This window comes from Lepus europaeus, chromosome 6 (genome assembly GCF_033115175.1).
Source record: "Lepus europaeus isolate LE1 chromosome 6, mLepTim1.pri, whole genome shotgun sequence".
NCBI lineage: Eukaryota > Metazoa > Chordata > Mammalia > Lagomorpha > Leporidae > Lepus > Lepus europaeus.
In genome coordinates this window covers 40177257-40197523 of record NC_084832.1, presented here as the reverse complement: position 1 = coordinate 40197523, position 20267 = coordinate 40177257, and the positions used below count along the sequence as shown (strand labels likewise).

The following is a 20267-nucleotide window of genomic DNA, read 5'->3' as shown; positions in this document are numbered from 1 at the left end:
GATGCAGAGGCCAACATAACTGATAGAATTGAAGGAAGAGGGGCTGGCGCTGTGGTGTAGTAGGCTAAAGCATGTGCCTGTGGTACCAGCATTCCATATGGGCACTGATTGTAATCTCAGCTGCTCCTCTTCTGATCTAGCTCTCTGCTGATGGCCCAAGTGTTTGGTTCCCTGAACCCACATGGGAAACACAGAAGAAGCACCTGGCTTCTGGCTTCAGACTGGCCCAGCTCCAGCCATTGCAGCCATCTGGGGAGTGAACCAGTGGATGGAAGACCTCTCTCTCTCTCCCTCTCTCTCTCTCTTTCTAACTCCACCTCTCAAGTGAATAAATAAATCTTAAAAAAAAAAAAAAGAATTGAAGGGAGAAAGAATAGTCGGAGGTAGGATCAGTGAGATAAGGGATCTGTTGAGGTCATGTGAAGAAACGAAACATGTAAGTGAAATGCAGCATTGCAGCCTTTTGGAAAGAGGTATGACATGATCTAATACATATTTAAAATATGGCTTTGGCTGGTGCATAGTGGACTGTCAACAAGTGCTTATTTGTTGAGATATTTTTAATGACTATTAAGTCACTTTCATAATGTCCTAGATAATGGTTTAAAGGCAATTCTCTGTGCTGAGAAGAGAACCATGGAGATGTAAGGATAGAAGCAGAGAGATTTCAGAGGGGGCTCTTGGAGTAATCAGAGAGGTGATAGAGCTTCGTTCAGATCAAGGTGGCAGCAGTGGAAGTGGTGGCAACTGTTTTAAAGTAGAGCCACTAGAACTTCCTCATGAATTGGATGGACTTGGAGGAAAAAAGATAGAGTCAAATCACTCCAAGGATTTGGGCCTCAATAGCTGAAAAGATAGAACTTTACTGAGCTGAGATAGGTATGGTGTGATACAAAAGACTTCAGGGCAAAAGAGAATTCAAGTGTTCGATATATTTTCTTTGAGAGATCTGTTAGATACCCAGTAGGAAATTTATGGATGTGCAAAGCTGAGCTAGATACACAGCTGGGACTCATAAGCATAAAAAGATATTTAAAACCAGAAAGAGATCACCAGAGGAGAGTGTATGTAGAGAGAAAAAAGGGAAGGAGGGGAGAGAGAAAGAAGGAAGGAAAGTCACCCAGGAAAGAGGGAAACCAGAAGAATTGTGTTCCTGAAAGTCAAGAAGAAGTGTGTTAAGAAAGAGTGATCACCTGCTTCAAATGTAGTTGATGGGTCCACTTAGTTGAAGATTAAAAATTGGCCATGTATGTAGCAAGGTCATTGAGAACCTTGTCGAGAGTAGTTCCAATAGAGGAGTGAAATCAAAAGTTGATTACAATGAGTTTGAGAGTGAATGAGAAAAAAAATTGGACCTGGAAGTACAGAGAGTTCTTCCTGATAATTCTAATGCATAGAAAGGAATAGAGAGACAGGATTGACAATGACAGGAAAAGAGGAGACAAAGGAAGGTTTTGTTTTGTTTTTTTAAATAGGAGAAGTCACAGCAAATATAAGTAAATTCATGTTATAAACCATAGAGCTTTTCTCTTTACCAAGAACAGTAGAAAAGCATTCATCTGATTTTAGCAGCAATGTTTTTGGATGCCCAGTCTGATCCAGGCGATGAAATAAATCATCTGTATTTGGGCCTTACTCAATAATATATGCTTCTGTAGTTATGGCATTTGCGGAAGAGAACAGAGAGTGTTTGATGGAATTACTCCTATTGAGTTTTATGGAATTTTCATTAGTAAAGTGAGATAATTTATCTCAGTGGCTTAGTCTTTTTTAATTTTTTAAAGATTTATTTATTTATTTATTTATTTGAAAGGCAGAGTTACAGAGGGGTAGATATAGAGGAAGAGATCTTCCATTCGCTGGTTCACTCCCCAAATGGCCACAACAGCTGATACAAAGTCAGGAGCCAGAAGCTTCTTCCGCATCTCCCACGTGTGTGCAGTGGCCCAAGAACTTGGGCCATCTTTTACTGCTTTTGCAGGCTGTAGCAGAGTTGAGTCAAAGTGGAACAGCAGGGACTCGAACCAGCACCCATATGGGATGCCTGCTCTGCAGGTGGCAGCTTTTACCCACTATGCCATAGTGCCAGCCCCTTAGTTTTAATATGTGATCTTTTCATAAGAAGTTAGGGCTCAGTTTAAAAAAAAAAAAAAAAAAAAAACAGATCTGAAGAATATGATTCTAATCCCATAGGAGGATAGAAAATAACTATGATCATTCGAGTTTGCAAAAAGATCTAGGTTGTTGAAATAGGGAAGAGTTTGAAGAGGTGATTGGAGACTATCAGGTTGCTAGGTGTTTTCAGTTGTCATCAGTGAGAACCATTGTCTCCGGTACTTTTGAAACTAGTCACAAGCCCCTAGTTTATTGAGATTACAGAATGAAATGACCAGTTCATCAGCTGGAAGTTTCTGTTTTCTCTTTTATTTGAAATGTTTTCATATTGGTAATTTTTACACAGTGACATTTTGTTTTTCTCTCTTCTTCAAAATGAGGGCTAGAATATATAGTATTGCTGGGCAGAGGGAGGCTATGAAAATGCCCATCCTATCCAAACAGAGGAGGAAATATTGACTTCTGTAGTAGGCTCATTAAGTTTCTTGACCCAAAAAAGTAAATTTTCCTTTTAACTATTTGTGAGACAAATTTTAGATTTCTTCCCCAACCGAGGAGGAAAAAAAAGCTAATATTTTTTCCCCATCCATTATAAGGTTCATGGCTGAGGTCCCTGTAACAAAAGACATATTGACAAGAGAAGAGTGTAACACATTTATTTAATTTAAGTTTCATGTAACACAGGAACCTTCAGAAATGAAGACTCAAAGATGCACATAGAACTATTGTTGTGGACAGTTGGCAGAAGTGTGATTACAGGACAGAGGTAACAGCTAGGAGAAATACAGCAAGGCCTACTTGTTCAGTCACTGTGTGACACTCCTCGTCTTTGGCTGTAGGAGACACTTGGCACAGGAGGGATCTTCAGGGGAGAAGGAGAGAGCAGAATTTCAGATTCTGTGACCTGCTTCTGGACAGAGAGAGGGTATGAGCAAGTCACAGAGACCTTCCTGCTTCTGCCTTTCTCTCAGTTTCCTGCCGTTTAAAATATTCAGTATGCCAAGGTACTGTATTTTGGAGTTTCCTGTCCCTAGCCCCAACAAGGCAATAAACATTTCATTTTTTTAGTAAACAAAGTGAACATACATCCAGTGAAAGATAGCACACTTTGATTCAAAGGCCTCCTGAATGAACAAATGTAAGAATGTGGGAGTATTACTTTGTTCAATACATAAAGATACATTGCCATAATAAGTCTTGAGACAACGCTGTGGTATTAAGAGCTGCAACCACTATAAACTATAGAGAAGATATGATCTGTGTTTCTCATAGTACATTATTTTAATGATCATGCAGTTAATTCAGAAAATACTTTAGGCTTCAAATTACATATATTTAAAGATTGGAATTTTAAGAAGAATGGTATGGTTCTTATAAGTGATTATGTAACTTTAAAGGTGAATAAAACATAAACTTTGACAAGTTATATGATTAGATGGTGTTCACACAAGAATTTTAAAGGACCTTAAAGGCTAACATGAAGATGCAGCTCATGGTTAATTTTACCAAATGGAGCCCTTAGAGTAGGGCTCATTGCTTGAAAGCTAGTAAATTGCCTACCTGACTCTAGAAATTAAGGACCTCATGAAATATAAACTGATAAACCAAACTTCTGTCCTAAGTTTATGTAATATGAGAATGTCAGTGAATATTTTGGCAAGTATTAACCATTGAGAGAAAATCAACAAAGGACTTTTTAATAAATTTCTATTTTTTTTGAGACACAAAGAGAAAAGAGAACTAGCTTCCAGTCACTGGTTGGTTCACTCCCCAAATGCCCTCAATAGCCAGAGCTGGACCAGGCTGAAGCCAGGAACATGAAACTCAATCCAGGTCTCCCTTGTAGATGGCAAGGGTCAAAGTTCTTGAGCCATCACCTACTGCTTCCCAGGGTGTACATTAAGCAGGAAGCTGGAGTTGGGAGCAGAACTAAGACTTAAACCCAGGCACTCCAATATTGGATGCCTACATCCTAAGTGGTATCTTAACCCTTCTGCCAAATGCCTACGCCACGAAGAATTTTATAAATGAACATATTATAATATTTCATTTGGGTGGTAACTGTTCATGTGTGTTAGGATTAAGTAGAGAATAAAAAATATAGATTTCAAAAAGCATTGTCAGGGTTCTAAAATACTAGTTCTTAAAAATTGACAAGCTCTTTTATTATGATCAAAATGTAATGTTAAATTTACCATTTCAGCCATTTCCAAGTATACAATTCAGTGTTGCTAAGTATATTTACATTGTTGTGCAACAGATCTCTAGAACATTTTCATCTTGCAGCTGAAGCCATATACCTAGCAGACACTAACTCTGTCTCTTCTTCCCCTGCCATTAGGAACTACTTTTCTACTTTGCTTTCCTTCATGTGATTTTTAGATAATGTCGTAAGAGTGGAATCCTACAGTAGTGGGCCTTTTGCTTCGCATTATGTTCTCGACATTCATCCATGTCGTAGCACACGACAGAATTTCCTTCTGATTTAAGTTGCATAATATTCCATAGTATGTGTGTGCCACATTTTCTCTATCCGTGGATCTGTCGATAGACATCTGGATTGATTCCATCTCTTGGCAAAAATTGAGACTTCTTAAACTGTTGTGGGCTCTTAAGAAATTGGTTTCTCTGTAGTGGCTGCCAAAAAGTAGGAATAAAAAAGAACTCAATAAAAAATGAAAAATGAAGTGTTCTCCAGAGATAACTGTTAAGTCCAGTCATACTCAGCATTTAACATTTTAATACATTATATTGATAAAGAAGCACAAAGTGAAACTTTGAGTGTGTCCATGGTAAAATTTGAGTCGCAGAATACCAAACTAGTCAGGCAAATTACAGGAGGATTTCAGAAGATAAATGAACTGATTATAACTTCTGTGATTTTTTTTTTTTTTTTTTTTTTTTGGACAGGCAGAGTGGATAGTGAGAGAGAGAGATAGAGAGAAAGGTCTTCCTTTTTGCCGTTGGTACACCCTCCAATGGCTGCTGCGGCCGGCTTATCAAGCTGATCCGAAGCCAGGAGCCAGGTGCTTCTCCTGGTCTCCCATGTGGGTGCAGGGCCCAAGGACTTGGGCCATCCTCCACTGCCTTCCCGGGCCATAGCAGAGAGCTGGCCTGGAAGAGGGGCAACCGGGATAGAATCCGGCGCCCCAACCGGGACTAGAACCTGGTGTGCCGGGGCCGCAAGGCGGAGGATTAGCCTGTTAAGCCACGGTGCCAGCCAACTTCTGTGATTTATTTTTTTAATAAACCAGTTTATATTTGCAAAATTCACTTCTGTCCTAGAGAATGAAATTTTTTCCATTTCATTATAAAAATTTTCAAATGTGGATAACTTGGAAGAATTTTACAACAAACACCAGTACATTTATGACTATAATTTTACTATATTTGTATTACCATGTAATCTGTTCGCTTATCCATCCATTCATTAGTCACACTTAATTTTATGAGACATTTCCAGACCTTTTTTTTTTAACTTTTATTTAGTAGATATAAATTTCCAAAGTACAGTTTATGGATTACAATGGCTCCCCCCCCATAACTTCCCTCCCACCCACAACCTTCCCATCTCCCGCTCCCTCTCCCATTCCATTCACATCAAGATTCATTTTCAATTATCTTTATATACAGAAGATCAATTTAGTATATATTAAGTAAAGATTTCATCAGTTTGCCCCCACATAGAACACAAAGCCAAATACTGTTTGAGCACTAGTCATATCATTAATTCACATTGAACTACACGTTATGGACAGAGATCCTACATGGGGAGTAAGTACACAGTGACTCCTGTTGTTGACTTAACAAATTGCCACTCTTGTTTAAGGCGTCAGCAATCTTCCTAGGCTCTCGTCATGAGTTGCCAAGGCCATAGAAGCCCCCTGAGCTCGCCATCTTTGATATTATTTCAACAAGGCCATAGTCAAAGTGGAAGTTCTCTCCTCCCTTCAGAGAAATATACCTCCTTCTTTGATGGCCCATTCTTTCCACTGGGATCTCACTCACAGAGATCTTTCACTTAGGTTTTTGTTTTGTTTTGTTTTGTTTTTGCCAGAGTGTCTTGGCTTTCCATGCCTAAAATACTCTCATGGGCTCTTCAGCCAGATCTGAATGCCTTAAGGGCTGATTCTGAGGCCAGAGTGCTGTTTAGGACAACTGCCATTCTATGAGTAGAACACTCAATACCATTAGTTGAGCTATGTAATTAACACACAATTATTCTTAGGTGTTTAAAGTTAACTGAAAAGTGATCTCTGTTAAATATAAGAGTGGGAATAAGAGAGGAAGGGGATGTACAATTTGGGACATGCTCAAGCTGACTTGCCCCAAGGGGTGGAGTTAGAAATGTGCCAGGGGATTCCAATACAATCCCATCAAGGTTGCATGTACCAATGCCACCTCACTAGTCCAAGTGATCAATTTCAGGTCACAATAGACCATAATGATAGGTCTAAGAGTCAAAGGGATCACATAAACAAGACTAGTGTCTGATAATACTAACTGATAGAATAAAAAAGGGAGAGAACGATCCAACATGGGAAGTGGGATACACAGCAGACTCATAGAATGGCAGTTGTCCTAAACAGACCTTTTTTTAAAAAAGAAAAAAGATTTATTTATTTATTTGAAAGTCAGAGTTATAGAGGGGCAGAGACAGAAGCAGAGAGAGAGAGAAATAGAGAGGGAGGTTTTCCATCTGTTGGTCCACTCCCCAGATGGCCACAACGGCAGGAGCTGTGCTGATCCAAAGCCAGGAGCCAGGAGCTTCTTCCGGGTCTCCCATGTGGGTGCAGTGGCCCAAGGACTTAGGCCATCTTCTACTGCTTTCCCAGCAGAGAGCTGGATCGGAAGTGGAGCAGCCATATGGATTGCTGGCAACTGCAGGTTGCTGGCACTGCAGGCAGCTTTACCTGCTATCCCAGAGTGCCAGCTCCCAGACCTTTTTTTAACATATCAGCAATTTCTTCCTTTTTGTTGCTGGATCTACTCATTTACTAGTTGATGGGCATTTGAATTGTTTCCATTTTTGAACCTTTGTAAATAAAGCTGCTGTAAACATTTGAATATGGTTTTTTGTGTGGAGATACATTTTTGTTTATTGGAGTAAATATTTAAGCATGCAATTTTTCATTTCTAGAATTTCCATTTAGTTAATAACTTGTGTTTCATTTTTTGGCTAAGGATTTTCTGTTGTACTTTTTTTTCATCCAACATGGCACAGAAAAACCTGCTCTCAAACTAATGGCCATTAAAATAAAATAAAACAAAACCACCACTCACCCAAGTGCCGGTCCCTTTTTTTCCCTGTAAGTGTACTCACCTCTAGACTTCCAGCCAGTCTCCTCTTGCTGATTTTAGTCACTTTCTTAGGCCTTCAGGTAGTTTTATATTTTGTACAGAATTTAGAGTTAATTCTGCACTGAGTTGGTCAGATGGGAGCTTACCTGGTCCTTATCTGGAGCAGAATCACTTTACATTTTTGTTTTAAACAAAACTGAAGGAACAAAATACAGTCGTCTTCTCTCTTTTTCTTTTTCTTTTCTTTTCTTTTTTTTTTTTTTTTGAGAGGTAGAATTACAGACAGAAAGATCTGCCATCCACTGGTTCACTCCGCAGATGGCCACAGTGGTCAGAGCGGAGCCAATACACTGCCTCCAAGCCATAAGTAGAGAACTGGACTGGAAGAGGAGCAGCTGGGATCCAAACCGGCACCCAGATGGGATGCTGGCACCGCAAACACTTAGCCTACCATGCCATAGCACCAATCCCAAAAATCCGGTCTTTGCCTATTGACCTTTAGGTCCCTCTGATTTCCGTATAAAGAATCTCAGCTTCGTTGCAGACTTTTTCTCGACATGGTTAGCTTTGTTTTGATATGAATGAGTGCCCTGTTAGATATTTTCATTTTTATTATAAAATAATTATTTTAGTTTTTATCCATTTCAATAGTTTCATAGGTACAGTTTCAAGAATGTAATGACACTTCCTCTCTCCAGCCCTCCCTCCCCCTCCACCTTTCCCCCTCTCTCCCTCACTGTTTAGATAACACATCTTTAATTGACATTACCTTCAAGGGCTTAATGCTCCACTAAAGAAAGAGTTCAACTAGTAAAAAGCCAAAATACCTCGGTTTAGCAAAAATTTAAGCAAGGGCTATAAACAATAATCAAATGGAAAGATAACCATTTCACCCATATATAGTAAATTTCAAAGTCATCCCAGATCATTAGAACTACGGTAGTGTAATATTCTTAGGCTTTAGTTTGACAAAAGTATAAGTCTGACGAAGCTATATTTGCAGCAGTACTGACACACATGGCCTGTTAGATTCTGTGAAGGCAAATATGACAAGAAAAATTACCAGACTTTAAACAAAATATAGAGTTTTAAGGACAATTTTAAACTGGTTATTTTCAATTCTTAACGAATTAATAATTACTGAAATGCTGATAGAATTATAAAGTACAGAGTACAGAAACTAAAATCTGGTAGCTGGGGAACCAAGTTTACTATCAGAGGACACAAAAAGATTTGAATGTCAAATGAACACCAGCAGCTCAGAAAAGTGTAATTGAAATTCATAAAATCACAGGGCAGATTGGGTGACAGATATCACTATTTCATGCGACAAGTAGTAAACTAATGGAAACATAGAAGGCAGCAGCTAACAAATGTAGTACAAAAAGTGACGGTAATAATGACAACTCCATAGTAATTAAGAAAAACCAAAATATTTGTTACTTATCTCTGAGTTTTGAGATTGGCGATTAGGAAAACACTTCCCATTTTAAAACGCCTGTCTTATGCAAGATGGTTATAATTTTTTTCACCACATGGTGGCAGTATGTACCCACCTGTTTTTCTGCTCAGCAACTTGTTTTTGACTTAGTAACCAAAGCATTACATTAAATTACCCTATTTTCATTTATATTAATTATTTTGAATCACCTGTTATACTGTTATTCCTAACAAAATTCAGTAGATCTATAGCTGGGAGGAAGAATTATAAAACTGACACTTTTCTTCCATAGTATGTATTCACATCAAAGGAGTGTGGATTTTGACACTGATTTCATAACAATGCCTACACAAAAACATTCAGAGCAATCAAAGTCACACAACTACACAGTTCATTCAACTCTGATTTTGTTCAAATAATCTGCTAGCTCATTACAGGTATAAGTTTAAAAGTGTTTTAGAAATTTCCTAGTAGGTGATCTTGACCTTTAAGAAAGTCCCTTCCCAAGGTGCTGATTTTAATGGGTTTCAGGGATTTTTCTTTTATAATTTTTTTTTTTTTTTGACAGGCAGAGTGGACAGTGAGAGAGAGAGAGAGAGAGAGACAGAGAGAAAGGTCTTCCTTTAGCCGTTGGTTCACCCTCCAATGGCCGCCGCAGCCAGCACGCTGCGGCCGGCACACCGCGCTGATCCAAAGGCAGGAGCCAGGTGCTTCTCCTGGTCTCCCATGGGGTGCAGGGCCCAAGGACTTGGGCCACCCTCCACTGCACTCCCTGGCCACAGCAGAGAGCTGGCCTGGAAGAGGGGCAACCGGGACAGAATCTGGCGCCCTGACTGGGACTAGAACCTGGTGTGCCGGCGCCGCTAGGTGGAGGATTAGCCTGTTGAGCTACAGCGCCGGCTTATAATTTTTTCTTGATCCTTAGTTATGTGGAAATAATATCTAGATACTAACACTGGAAATAGAGCTCATGTTTTACTTAAAAGATGTCTACTTAGAGCCTATTTTGAACTTTTACATGAGACAACTTCAGAAAGTTTATAGAATATTAAAAAACTCATTTTTATGCAAAATTGAAATCCATGCATAGTTTTTTTCATAACATGTGTCTTCATGGACTTTTGAAGATCCCCATATGGGTGGATTACAAAATGTTTTTCCACCAATGTAACTAAATCTTCTCTTTTCTATGAACTTTTTTGAAGTACTCTCATATGTGTGACATTTTATGGGGTAGTTACTCTTTTTAAGTACTTACAGATACTTCTTAGGGATTTTCTTTACAGCAGGTCAGAACTGCATCCCCATCTCATGCAGCGGAGCTGTATGCAGCTGTTAGGCTGTTGTCAAATTAGCTCAATGCGCTTGTTTCGTTTCAAAATAAAAAAAAAAAAAAAGAGAGAGATGTTAATGGTAATACCTGTGTGAATGGTAATACCTATGTAAGGTGTTACTGAGTCTGTACTTAATAAAGCGCTTCAGTTTCATGAGGAAATGGTGAAATATTTTTCTCTTACGAGAACTTTGGTAACTAGGAAGCGGTAACATTGTTTTGTTCAAGGTAACTTCCTTGTTTAGAAATACATTTCTTGAGAAAACTTCTGCAAGATTACCCTGGGGCTTATCATAAATATTCAGATGTAAGTGATCCAGTTAGTTTTACTTGTAGGGAAATGAGATAGTTCACTAATGACACATATCTGCCATTATAGATTTTTATAAATTTCAAGGGATAGTAACTGTTTTCAGAGATTTATTTTTATCCGAACTAGTGAGCTTAAAATTCCTTTATAAGATAACGTATACAATGATATTCAGATAAAATTGGCCCTGCCCAGTAGATGCAGGAATTTAGGGAGCTGAGCCAGTGGTTGTTTTCTGTTTCTGTCTCTCTGCCTTTAAAATAAAGTGAAAATAAATTTTACAAGTGAAGTATACAGGAGAGTGTGCATAAGTTATGTGTAAGTAGTATGTCATTTTATAGAAATTGGGTTGGGAATCCATCCCCCAGGGATACCAAGCAAAGAATGTAATTCAATAGTAAAATTACTTCTTTTGCTGTTAAGTCACCTGTCACCACTCTGTACATCCTCATTGCCTCAAGAGCAAAAAATAATAATAATAATAATAATTTGAATTTGACTCCTAGTGGAGAATCAGTATAATTCTTTTATGCCTTCCATTCACATTTGTTTATACTTTCAGTGCTTTTCTAAATCACTTAAAAAGCATGGAAAAACTGTACTTTTCTTGCTTTGATTCATTTAAATTCTTTCAGTGAGTTTTTGAATAATTTGGCAACTTGTCCTTGTAAGCATTATGATTAAAATTTGTTTGGCTCAGCCACACTTGGGTCAGTACCTGTGGAAAGGCCAACATTTCAAATTTGTTTCAGTTTGCCAAATAAAGTGTTTATTGTAAAAATTGCCTCCCAACATTCAGCATAACTTTTTGCAACAGTGAGTTCTGCTAGATACATGGACGAGGGATCCTGTTGAAGCAGGGCAGGTTAAGCCACTGCTTGAATTACTCACATCCCATATCACAGTGCCTGTTCAAGTTCCAGCTGCTCCACTTCCATTCCAGCTTCTTGCTGCCGCACCTTGGAAAGCAGTAAAAGATGGCCCAGCCCTGACTGTTTCAGCCATTTAAGGAAAGAAACAGTGGATGGAATCTCTTGAACTAAATAAAATAGTAATGTAGTATTTAGCATGATCATCAATGCATGAAAATAAAGGAGCCAGTGGATCTGTTAGTGTGCTCACTTTGTGGAGGCAGCGTTTAGTGTAGAGTTGGCCTACAGAACCATCATTTGATCCTGTGTCTTATTCTAATCGAGGGTCCACCACATGTGATGAAAGCTGTCTTTCTTCATCACTCTAATTTTTTTTAACTTTTTTTCCCTTTGAAAAACTCTTAAACTTTTTTTAATTCACATTTATCCAAATAGATGAAAAATTAGCATATTATCAAAGATATAATTTTCTTGATTTATTTAACCCATAGCATATTTTTAACACTTGTGTGTCATAGAAGTCAGAATTTAAAACATTCATTCATTTCTGGAAGATCTTAACGACAAAGAGCAGTATCCAGCAGCAAAATGGGCTCTGTTGTTACTTACAGGGACAGTCTATAACAATCCAAGTTAATTAGGTTTCTCGCTCTCTTCAGTATTTGGTTGCAGGGATTAGATTATTGATAATATGAAACTTGTGGGAATTCTGAGGAACAAATAAATTCTTGCCTTCCCAGAACAAGTAGCCATGCCATTTCTTATCATTGGCTGAACTGCTTCCTATCAGGGAAATGCCACTTGATCCTGTTTCGGATTTCCTTCGCTGTCCTGTCTCCCCATAGGCAGGAGATCACTTTGTTTATTAAACATTTATGTTCACAAGTTTCCATTTTCTTCTCAGTTCACATGGTATGAAAGACAAAAGTTTCAGTGATGTTTAGAAATGCATTGTATTCAAAGTAATTGCCTTTTGGTTACACAGCTGCTAACTTTTGAAAAAGTGTTTAATTCCATCTTGGAATACATTCTACTTTTTGTAGAAACATTTGGATTCAATGTTACTTTGTCCACTGATTTTTTAAAAACATGTACTTAAGAGATAATTATAATAATTGTTTCAAAGAAGAGGAGCCCAAAATTAACTTTGATTTATACATGTACCACATTGAAACCCGTGAAATTGGTAGTTAAAGTTCTTTAACACCCTGGACTTGAGCAGTAAATAATATCATTAACTTCTGATCAGTTGTTTTACATTTCTCACAGAATAGACTCTTCAAAACAAGAATTCGACACTAAGAAAGAAATGAACTATGTAAAGAATTCAAGAGCCTTTATTCTAGCTCTGTCTCTCTGCTAGCTGTGGACTACTGACAAACCTTTCAACCCTACCAAGCCTTAGTGTCTTATCTTGAAAATAAAGAGATTGCAGTAGCTTATCTCCAGCTTATTTCCATATCTGAAATTTTCTGTGTCGAAAATGGTGACCGCTGTTGTTTGGCAGCAAGAGGAGTAGAAATCTCATCCCATTATAGAAAGGAAAGGCTTTGGTAGCTTAGCCAATATGGTATAACTGAAGACTCCCAGTTTCTTAGGTCAAATGGTCAACCAGAGAGAGAGCTGCAGAATAGAACAGTGTCTAGTGTCTCTTCATTACCCCCATCGTCTTTGGCTTTTCCCCCTTGATATGACCCTCACATGCTCCTTTTCCCATTCCAGATACACACAGCTGACACAGCAGCTTCTGCCCAGTAAATGTTTCCTGCATTTATACCTCTTTTTTTTTTTTTAAGATTTATTTATTTATTTTATTTATTTATTTAAAAGTCAGAGAGAGAGATCTTCCATTTACTGGTTCATTCCCCAGATGGCCACAATGGCCAGGGCTGGGCCAGGCCAAAGCCAGGAGCCCAGAATTCCATCCAGATCTGCAGGGGCCTAAGCACTTGGGCCATACTCTGCTGGGAGCTGGATCAGAAGTGGAGCACATGTACTTGTGCCCACATGGGATGCCAGTGCTGCAGGCAGTGACTTTACTCACTTCGCCACAGGCTAGCCCCTTGTTGTGGTTTTAAAAACATAATTGTGAAAAAGTCATAATTACAAAGCTTGATTATTTTTTTCAAAGTGACATTACCCCCCCCACCCCGTTAATGACCACCCAGATCAAGAAATAGAAACCCTCTTCATGCGGTCTTCCTCAAAATCTTCGAGGAAATTCTGCATATATATATTGCATAGAAAATTGTTTCAGATATAGTGTTTTATTTGCAGATATAGGATAATCTTTACTTAAAGTTAGAAAGTAATAATTTGTTAAGCACTTATTAATTTTTTAAACTCAATTTTTCTGTTTCCTGAGCCAGTTATTTTAAATGTTACTGCTGTGTGGTCTGTTCATGATTCAATATTAGTTCATTCTGCCAACATTTCCTTTGTAACTCATATGTAAGTGTTCCTAGGAGTAAGAGACAAGACAGATTTCTAAGGGGCTCTAAGTGGTCTGTGGGTGTAGGGAAAGGTGAGGGTTAGAGACAAGACAAGAAAACATGCCATCGCAGTAACAGATTTACTGTTTTCTGGCTAGAGGTAGCCTTGTATAATTTCCTTGTATGAATAATTTAGGAGGTTGAAAAGATGACATTAACTCTGGCAGTCAGAAAATGACTTCCATTCCATGTACTTGGAAAACAAGCAAGCAATTGAAATCTTCTCAATGACTTGGATCGCCTTTATTTTCCCTGTGTAATTTTGTTTTATTTTAATTTTTTTTAATTAAAAAAGGAAATTGAAACTTGGCTGTGAACCCATTTACTATTAGGTAGAAATTTTCTGTTAGAAAGCATTGGTGACTGGCCATTTTATGTCTACTTCTTTCTTTTGAAAAGGCTAGATTTTTGCTACATTTATTTCAGTCTAATTAATGTCCTCTTCTTCACCCCCGTTTCCATGGGCTTTAATTACAAGCCTCTCTGTAATAGGTGCAGTGCTAAGTTCTAGGACTGTGGAAAGCACCCCTACATTTCTGTCTCCGGCTGTGGGAGGCATGTAATAGCTGCTCACAGTATGTGCCAAGTGTTTTCTGACAGAGGTTAAGAAGCAGATGCTAGGAGACAATAGAAGATGGCCATCTAACTCAGCTGAGACTCAGAGACCTCCCACAGGAGGGCAGAGAAAATGGTCTTCTGCTCCCTGTAGCCCTGACCACAACGTTGCATGCAGTCATGGGATTTGGTTTATTTTGAGAGGAGATATGCTTTTCCTGTTTTCCATTGCTGTGCCTTCCTTTGTTTTAGTTGCTAATCAGTTTTTTTGTTTGTTTGTTTTCAAAATACAAAAGTAAGTATTTTCCTTAAGGGGAAATTTTTAGAATATATGCATTCCTATACTAAACTGCTTATACTTGTTCATGTGTTGTTTGCACTTAAAGAAAATTTATGTATCCACACATGATGTATGTGTACATGCAACTATGTATATATGAGGGAATGTGTATAAATCCATGTTTCTATCTCCTCCCACAGAGCCACTCTCTGGACCAGGAGTTCAATATCCCACGTATTTCAGGGTCAAATGTTGATGTCATCTCTAGATCTTTATACTTTCAGGTCTTTGCACTTCTGCCCTCACACAAAATCTCTGGCTGCTTTTGGGCAGTCCTGTCAGCTGGATACTCTGCCTGCTAACCATCCTCATTTGCACACCAAGACGACATTCCTCTTTATTTAGTGGCATCCTTGTTCTCGATTTAGTTTTCCTTTCCACCTCAGCTGCTGCCTGGGTTTTTTTTTCCTTTAAAGATAGTACAATGAATGTCTGAATTTTTTAAAATATTTATTTTATTTATTTGAAGAGTAAGAGAGAGAGAGAGAGAAAGAGTGAGAGAGAGAGGTCTTCCATATGCTGCTTCATTCCCCAAATGGCTGCAGCAACCAGAGCTGAGCAGATCCGAAACCAGAAGCCAGGAACTTCTTCTGGATCTCCCATGTGGGTTCAGGGGCCCAAGGACCTGGACCATCCTCTGCTGCTTTCCCCGGGCTCATTATGGAGCTGGATTGGATGCAGAACAGCTAGAACTCGAACTGGCACCCATTTGGGATGCCAGTGCGGCAGACTGGGGCTTTAACCCACTGTACCACAGTGCCAGCCCCCTGGTTTGCTTCTGAGATTCATCTAAAATCTTGGCCTTGGATGTTGTTACCTTCTTAATCTCTAGTGATTGACCCTCTAAGCCTTAATGTTCCATCTCATAGGTCACATTCTATTCCTTGTCACTCAAAATCGATTTACTTCTGAAGTTATCAATTCAGTTTGACCCACATAATATACTGCTTCCTATATTTCCATGTTTCTCAATCATCAACTTCCAGCTTTTAAGAAATTCCATCTGGGGGCCAGTGCTGTGGTATAGTGGGTAAAGCAGCCACCTGTGATGCCAGCATCCCATATGAGTGCTGATTTGTGTCCCTGTTGCTCCACTTGCAATCCAGTTCCCTGCTTATGTGTCTAGGAAAGCAGTGGAAGATGATCCAGGTGCTTGGGCTCCTGTATCCACATGGGAGACCAAGAAGAAGCTCCTGGCTCCTGACTTTGGATCAGCTAAGCACCAGCCCTGTGGCCATTTGGGGAGTGATCCAGCAAATGGAAGATCTCTTTCTCACTCTCTCTTTCTCTCTCTCTCTGTAACGCTGTCCAGTAGGGAGCTGGGCCAGAAGTGGAGCAGTTAGTACTATTAACTGGTACTCATATGGGATGTCAGCATTGCAGGTGGTGGCTTAGCCCACTATGCCACAATGCCAACCCCCATGTTGTCAGTCTTAAATCTGTCTCTTGCCAATATCTTCTCGCTAACCCTGCCCCCACACCTCTGCTTTCTTTTTATCAAACCAGCCTGGCAGAAATCTGAACTCTTGGTGTTTCTAACTGAGCGCTCCTGGCAGAAATCATAGCAGCAGTGACAAGCAAAGGCTATTGTGAGCAGCTTCAGTGAGGCCCACACAGCTGTGCTCTCATTCTGTTTCTTCTAGTCCTCATTTTTCACAGAGATTATTTAAGGTGTTCTTCACTCTCCTTACCTCCACAGCTTTCCACTTTGCCCCACTCTCAGCAGGTGACTTGGTATTTCATTTCACAGAGAAAATAGAAATCCTCAGATGAGAACTCCCACCATTTCCTGCTACCAAACCTACAAATGTATTTCCATCTGCACTCATTCTGATTTGTTCGTTTGTTTGTTCTTACTGTTTCTAGTGAACTTGTAAATGGAAAAAGATCAAGCATCTTTAGAAACCAAGGAGATGCTATAAACATGTGAAGCATAGGGGTTAGGAGTCAGCTGTGACCCAAAGCAAATTGTAAGACCTACGTACAAAATTCAAGTTTTAATTTTTTCTAAGATTTTATTATTTGAGAGGTAGAGTTACAGACAGTGAGAGGGAAAGACAGAGAGAGGGGTCTTCCATCCACTGGTTCACTCTCCAAATAGCCACAATGACCGAGCTGAGCCAATCCGAAGCCAACAGCCAGGAGCTTCTTCTAGGTCTCCCACGTGGGTGCAGGGGCCCAAGCTCTTGGGACATCTTCCACTGCTTTCCCACCCACAGCAGAGAGCTGGATCGGAAGCAGAGCAGCCGTGACTAGAACTGGAGCCAATATGGGATGTGGGCGCCACAGGTAGAGGATTAACCTCCTGTACTACAGAGCTGGCCCCTCAGTGTTTAATACTTTGTCAGGGGCCAGCGCTGTGGTGTAGTAGGTTAAGCCTCTGCCTGCAGCGGCAGCATCCCATATTGGCGCCGGTTCTAGTCCTGGCTGCTCTGCTTCTGATCCCTCTCTCTGCTGTGGCGTAGGAAAGCAGTGGAAGATGGCCCAAGTGCTTGGGCCCTGTACCCGCATAGGAGATCTGGAGGAAACTCCTGGCTCCTGGCTTCGAATCGGCCCAGCTCCAGCCATTGTGGCCCTTTGGAGAATGAACCAGTGGATGTAGGACCTCTCTCTCTCTCTCTACCTGTCAGTAGCTCTGCCTCTCAAATAAATAAATAAATCTTAAAAAAAAAAAAATAGTTTTTCGCTGGGAAAAAAATCTAATCCTGGGGAGCATAGCTTCTGATTTAAAATTAATGTTTACATCTGAGCTCTGGATTCCAGCCCCTGAAGCCTTCTGAGGGGCTTCCTCCATTTAAATGTCCCTTTTCTCTAGTCTTAATCCCTCTTTGCTGTTAATGTTTTTCCACCAATATTTGTTTTGTTTTGTTTGTTTGTTTGTTTTGACAGGCAGAGTGGACAGTGAGAGAGAGAGAGAGACAGAGAGAAAGGTCTTCCTTTAGCCGTTGGTTCACTCTCCAATGGCCGCTGTGGCCGGCACTGATCCAAGGCCAGGAGCCAGGTGCTTCTCCTGGTCTCCCATGCGGATGCAGGGCCCAAGCACTTGGGCCATCCTCCACTGCACTCCCTGGCCACAGCAGAGAGCTGGCCTGGAAGAGGGGCAACCGGGACAGAATCCGGCACCCCGACCAGGACTAGAACCCGGTGTGCCGGCGCTGCAAGGCGGAGGATTAGCCTATTGAGCCACGGCGCCGGCCAATATTTGAACACTCTCAAGCTTGTTCCATATTTTCTCATCCAGCCACTGTGCTTTCTCCACTTTTATTATTAAACTATAGGAAGAGTTACTTATAGTTTAATTTTGACAAACTTATATGGCAGTCTCACTCCATTTTCTGAGTTTTGAAACTTCCCCACTCTGAGCCCATGTCCTCATCTGAAAATAAGAAAATCTTTGTTCACACTCATAAAATTGTGTATATATGTGATATGACGTGTATAAAATAACATAAGCCAAAGCACATTGAGTATTCAGATATATTGACTTTAGTTTCTGGTGCTGTGTCCCTGAGGGCTCTGCCTGTCAGTGTTTACAGGGTGTTGGTTGTTTTTTTTTTCTCACTGTGTTAATGACTGCTTTGACTCCTCAAAGCACACTCTTCTGCTGTTGTTCCTGACACATGTATCTGGCTCACCCTTGGCTTCTGTGAATCCTCTCTTGGGTTCCTTGGGGTCTTTGTCTTTTGTTCATCCTTTAAAATGTTTATATTTCTTTTATTCATATTCCTCTGGATTTTATCATGGTGTTTGAGCTGTTACTAAAGTTGAGCTGTCAGTTTGGCTATGATCTCTTTGTAAGCCAAAGCAAAAGAGAAAGCATTGTAACCATATTAGTTTAGATTTAATGAGCATTTACTCCATATTAGCTGGTTGTATAAGCACTTTACAATCTTACTTGATATGATCTTCACAAGAACTCCATGAGGTAAACACTGAAATACACAGAAGTAAACTAAACCAGCCAAAATCTTACTGCAGTAATTCAATTCTAGACAATTACATTCTGGAGTTTGCCTTCCTAAGCTTAATACCAAAATAATTACTTGAAAAGTAAAACATTCTTCAAGGGAATTAGAGCTTCTTGTAGGACTCATGTCTGAAATACTGTGCAACGCATAAGTCACAATGTCGTCATTCTTTGGGAAGTGGTAGAGCATCTTCAGCTGTAGTCTTACAATAAATACCATAGTAACATTCCGCTGTCATGGGGAACTTCAGTGTAGGAGAAGAACAATTTTTATTTAAAGATTTATTTTATTTATTTGAAAGAGTTACAGAGAGAAGTAGAGTCTGAGAGAGACTGCTGGTTCACTCCCCAAATGGCCGCAACGGCCGGAGCTGGGCCAATCCAAAGCCAGGAGCCAGGAGCTTCTTCTGGGTCTTCCACATGGGTGCAGGGGCCCAAGGACTTGGGCCATCCTCCACTGCTTTTCTAGGCCATAGCAGAGAGCTGGATTGGAAGTGGAGCAGCCGGGACTCGAACCCACACCCATGTGGGATGCTGGCACTGCAGGCTGGGGCTTTAACCTGCTGTACCACAGTGCCAGCCCCAGAAGAACAATTTTTATGAAGGGAGTGTGACCAACACTTAGCTGATCAGCTCTTAAGAGGAATGAATCAGGACAGGATGTACTTAACATACCAGCTTTTGGGTGTGGAGTTGATGGTTGGTTATAAAATCTGATGAGTTCAAAGGGACAAAATAGGTAGGGATTCAGTCCTTTTGTCCTGCTTCCTGTTTGAGTTTTCATATTTATTTATTTCTTGATTAATCTATTCAGAAGTGCTTGTTTCATTCCTACTATAGATCAGGTGTTTTGTAAAGTGATGGAGATCCAGTGGGGTCAAGGCACAGTCAGTACTCTTGAAAGAAGCTAACGTGATGGCACAGTGAGCAGATCCGTACTCCAAAGGAGGCCAGTATTCAGGTTATATGCAGGTTTTCAGGCAGTGGCAACAAGTTAGAAATGAAGCATGGTATGTTTAGAGAGCTTCAGATCTCCTTTAGGATTGGAGGGCGAAATGTGATATGAGAAATGGTGAGAAATAAAACTTGTAGAAAGTGGGGCCAGACGGTGAAGGACCTTGTGATCCACTCTAAGGTTTCCACTTCCATCTCTCTCCCCATATTTCAACGATCTTTTTTTCATGTGCTGCTAGTATGGGGACAGTGAAGGAGAGAGGAACATAGACATGTGTTCTGGGGGCCACACAACTCGTTTATTGCTGAGTACCACTTTTAGAACTGTATGGAGGTACTGGTATTCATACGGCTCCGTATCTCAGTTGTGAGCTCCTGAAGAACAAAGACTATGTATTATTCATTTCTGTATCTTTAGCATATAATACTAACTCAATGTTGAAAATGTCAGTTAGTGTTGTCATCTTACATATTAGTCTAGTCACCAAAACAGGATTGTTATATTTTGTTTGTTGAGAAACAGAGTTAGTTTTAAGCAAAAATGAAATTACAAGCTATGGTGTGACTTTTAAATTATCTGTCTTTGA

At 39.9% G+C, this 20267-nt stretch overlaps 1 protein-coding gene across 2 annotated transcripts in view; it reads left to right on the top strand.

The window, feature by feature from the left end:
• PIBF1 (progesterone immunomodulatory binding factor 1) overlaps positions 1-20267 on the top strand; it is a 243766-nt gene that overhangs the window by 23448 nt on the left and 200051 nt on the right. The window lies entirely within an intron of this gene.